We start from the raw sequence: 4946 nt of genomic DNA on the forward strand, positions 1-4946 counted from the left end.
TTTCGTGTACCAAGCAATCCTTTCGCTAATGAATTGTGCAAGTATAGAGAAGCTGGAGCAATAGTTCCAAAGTACAGGCTCTTGTTTGCTTACTTCGGGTAACCCTTTAATTTAAGGTCCCCAAATGTTCATTTGACGAGGATTCTCTGAAATGGTAGCTTAGATGTGAAAGGAGGAGCAACCACCCCAACTTTGCATAGGATAAACCTATTGCATAGTTTCAAACCCCAAGAAACATCGTGGGCCGGGTTAGGTGGGTTTATATTTGCTGTTGCCCATGTAAAAGAAATAGCCACAGATCCCAAGTTCTAGAACCAGTGGCAAATTCATGCATGGACCTACAGAGCCAGTGCCCAAGGGGTTGCCCAGGACAGGTGGAGGGTCCAGGGCTCCCTACAGTGGCCCAGGCTCCCTTGGAGACTCTTACCACAGCCCAGCTCCGGCTTCCAGCCTGGCCAGGGGGCACAGGGCTGGATTAATGCAGGGGCTTTAGGGGCTGCAGCCCAGGCCCCCGGGCTAAGGGGGGACCCCGGCGCAGCAGGGCTCAGGGTGCAGCAGGGCTCACTCCTGGAAGTGGCTGGCTGCTGGCACGTCTCTGTGGCGGGGGGAAGGGGAGGTGGCTCCGCACACTGCTCCCTCCCCCAGTACTGACTCCACAGCTCCCATTGGTGCTTGCAGGAGTGGCGCCTGTGGGCATGGGCAACGCATGAAGACACGCTGTCCCCCTCCACCAAGGGCTGCGCAGAGACGTGCCAGCAGCCGGCCACTTCTGGGAGCACTGTGGGGCCACGGCATGCAGGCAGCCTGCCTGAGCCCTGCTGTGCCGCTGGGTAGGAGCCACCTGTGGCAAACACCTCCCGGCTGGAGCCTGCACCTCGCACCCCCTCCTGCCCCCCAACCCTCTGCCCCAAGTCAGCATCCCCTCCTGCACCCAAACTCCATCCCAGAAAGAAACTAATATAACAGCTGTGCTAAGGTAAGAAGCAGGCTATTTTGAATTAACTTAACTATATTCTACATGTTTTAAGCCTGAAATGTAATCACAGAACGGCTTTATGTTAATTAAAAGGCAAGTTTCATATAGCGTTAATAGCCTCAATGCCATAATTGTGATCATTTTGTTTTAAATTAGGAAAAAGACTTGTCTACAGGGTCCCCACAAAATTTAATAGCCCCAGGCCCACAGGAGCATTAATCCGGCCCTGAGGGGGCAGGGTCTTGGGGGGAAGGGGAGGAGCAGGGGGCAGGGCCCCATGGTGAGGGAGATTCAGGGTGGGGGGAATGGTCTTTGTGACCAGGGCCCCAATAAATCTTAATCTGCTCTCTGACCAGACCATCAGCTGGGGTGAGCTGATAATGCCGCAAACTCCTCTATGCTGGCAGATCTGTAGAGGTCCGTGCAAGCCAAGAAGTGGATGGCGCATAGCCAAGGAATGTGCCGACTCAGTTATCTCCACTGGGTCCTGATGTAGAACCTCTTGAAGTCCAGGGAAGTCCCAGAGGGGTTTGAATGGTGTGCTTAATGCAGCCCTCCACAGTGGAAAATCTTAAATATTGCTCTCTGTTTCACCCCAATTTCATCCGCTGTGGGTTATTGCAGGCTGTAAGTGATATAATTTGCACTGGCTTCTGTGATTCCAGCCCCAATCAATTGTTTAGTAACATGAGCTCTGTGTTCATGGGGTTCTCTACTGTAAGTTTGAATTAAATGTGTATTCAGGGAAGCTTGATGTAATGCAAACATGAGAAACAGAGTCAAGCCCAGAGGTGTGTACTAAATGCCCCCAGCTAACCAGGCAGAGCAACACCTACTGAAAACTTTGAAACAAAGAGTGAGATTCTTCACTCCCATCTGGGTAAAAGGGTCAGGGGTTTGAAGTCCATGGCAAAATTCCTAGTGACTTTATGGAGCCAGAATTTCACCGTGGAATAACATAAAAGGGCTCTAAAAACACCAGTTCCAGTCAGAACAGGACTCCCCTGGTGCAGGCTCTATAGAAGACTGCTGTAAGGCTGCTTTCCAAGGACCCCGTCAAAAGCCCTGATGTTGGCCAGGAGCAGGGCTGGAGATGGGAGAGGTGTATCGGGGTCATGTTAGAGGGGCAGCACAGTCTCACTCAAAGTATCTAAAGAATACATGTCAAAGGGGATTGAATGTGATCTTTGGGCCGATAGCGGGGTGGTCACCCTGCTCCGGTGTGGAAGGGGTTAAAAACAGTCCTGGGGAGCCAATCAGGGTGGGGCTGGGAATATAAGAAGGCCTAAGGGAGGAGCTGGGTCAGAGTCTCTCTCCAGCCTTCTAGGGAGAAGAATCTAGTTGTCTGGGAGAAAAGGGTACCTAGAGCAGAGCAGAGCAGAGCAGAGCAGAGCAGAGCAGAGCAGAGCAGAGCAGAGCAGAGCAGGGCTGGGGAGCTCCAGCCTGGTGCAAGGCCTAAAGAGGTACTGGGGCTGCAGAGGTGTAGCCCGGGGATAGGCAGAGGCAGCAGGTCCACCCCCCTTGCCGATGATGAGTGGCCATTACATTGCAGTTTGCTCCAGTGAGAGGGGGCCAGATGATGACGGGCAGTAGCCACTGAGGCAAGGTGGGGATAGAGGTTTGAGGGTTCCCCTGGGAAGGGAGACCCAGAGTGTGGGGGTGCTGCTGGGGCAGAACCTCAAGATAAAGGGGCACTGGGGTCTGGGAAGGACATGGGGGCCTGAGGCAGGTGAGACACCGGCTAATAGGAGGCGCTCTGCCATGCTGGAAAGAGCTAATTCCTGAGTGACTAGCAGGAGACACCACACCGGTGAGTGTCGATCTGCCACAGGGCCCCTTTCTTGTATTTGAGATCTGTTAGTGCAGAACCCTGCAGCCATGTGGAATCCGGTTGGTTTTCCTGATTGCAGGGCCTTGGTCAGTAATTGGTTCCTTGCCCTGGGACCATATATATGCTTATCTTAACTGAGCTGATAGTATTGTTAAACGGCGTTCTAATCTAATACAATGCCAATCAAATAGCCTGCCTTTTAAGAGTTACAGTCTGCTCTTTTTACCCAGGAGACCCTTGTTCTCACCTACCTTTCTGCCAGGAGTTTGCCCCGCAGAATAGATGACTAATGTGCTCATGACTTACACTACAGAATCAGGACTCAAAATTGTGGCACCAAGTACTGATATAAGTGATCCTGCTTTAAATGAGAATCTCTGTGCCGGAATGAATAATAGACTTAACTGGCAACTGCAAAAGATACCCAAACCTAAAGATTTTAAATCAGGATTGCATTTTAAAGAATCTGTTTGGTATGTGGTGCTATTACCTCTCTGTATTAACTCTAATAACTTTACTAGAAGAGAGGAAGAGCTGTGACTTTTCCTTTGAGGACTTCTGGAGGGAGATGATCTTTGACAAGCATCCCCAGGTCTTTGCAAAGCAAGATGGATATTCTATTACTGTAATTGCTATAGAATTCTGGAGAGCATTTCACACCATAATAAACAGGCTAACTGCTTATGCCCACAAACAGGCTAACTGGATTCCATGTGGAATAGAATATGTGAAGTCCTGAATGCACCAGTATGGGGGAGGCTGGAGAATGACCTCTCCCTTGCTATGAGGTTATGATGGCCCTTGGGTCATTGTAAAAGTGTTTGAGTTTATGAACCGTGAATACTGTGCACTATGTCCAAAACATTAAAAATGTTCCTTCCTGCAGCTGATGTGAGAGACATTTACGGTTGTGGAGGTGTTTTGGAGTCACTTTTTGACTAAGGGGAGAACTGATAAGCTGCAGATTAAAACAAGAGGAGCTAAAATTGAGTTATGGGTTTGTAAAATCTGTTGCACTTTGCCAGCAAAGATCATTTATTTTTTGAGACGTGACATTTCATCTCATTTTGGTTTGCAGTGTCTGAAATTGTTTGTGTTCGACATAGCCGGTAGGGCTTCCAAGGGACTATTATCAAATTTCCACTCTACATAGATGAGTTAAGATGTGTTAATGTGTTTGTGATGTAAATTGAATGCAAACTAGAGAGGGTAATAATCATCCCGCATTTTCTGTGTATAAGAACATGCAAATGTGGGAAAATAAGAGAAGCAAATTGGTATAAAACAATGAAACAATATGTGTTGCACAGATAAAAGGAACGTGCAGAATAGCCAACTCTAACAAACAAAGGACAATTAGATTCTCATTATTTTTGAGGTTTTTTTTAATAAGAACATAGTTCAGTCAAATTATTTTGGTTTATGGTGCATGTTTCAGTTCTAATAATATTTGCAACATTAATGCTAATTAATCTCCACAGAAAATGCCATCATCATTAGACTAAACAAGGCCATTAATATAAGCCATTGTATAAGTCCACAGTAACTGCTATCAATTATTGTGGCACCAAATGAAAATAACGAATTTATCTTTTATTTATTTCATTTGCAAACAAAATCCGCAGTGCTGGGATTTGCACAATACCATAAGTACTTTGGAGAGCGAAGCATTCTTGTTCTGTTAGATCCCAGCAATGAAATACTGGTCCAGCTTAATTTTGATTTAAAATGGTCAAGTTCTCAAAATGGGGCTACTTAAAATTCAGAATTAAGTTCAGTGCTCTCCCATAATTGAGATTTCTGTAACAATTACAGCTGTCTGGAGGATAATTTTGAGGCTTCAAAATTTGTTTTTGTTCCACACTGGAATGAAAACAAAATCTTGTGAAGGTTTTCAGGAAACAGAATTGGGTCAAAACATTCACTTTTGAATAAAAAAGGTCAGGTTTTTGATTCGGGTCGATCTTTCTCTCGTTGGAAGTGACCACAGCCCTGGAATTTGGAAACAGTCCTCTCATCAACCTTGTCAAAATCAATGCATCTCCGCAAAAGGCTTTGAGGAAAGAGCATGTCAATGAAAACATTCTGACCAGCTCTTTGTGGAAACTTAGTAACATCAGCTCTAGTAACATTACTCAT

This window comes from Eretmochelys imbricata, chromosome 9 (assembly GCF_965152235.1).
Source record: "Eretmochelys imbricata isolate rEreImb1 chromosome 9, rEreImb1.hap1, whole genome shotgun sequence".
Classification (NCBI taxonomy): domain Eukaryota; kingdom Metazoa; phylum Chordata; order Testudines; family Cheloniidae; genus Eretmochelys; species Eretmochelys imbricata.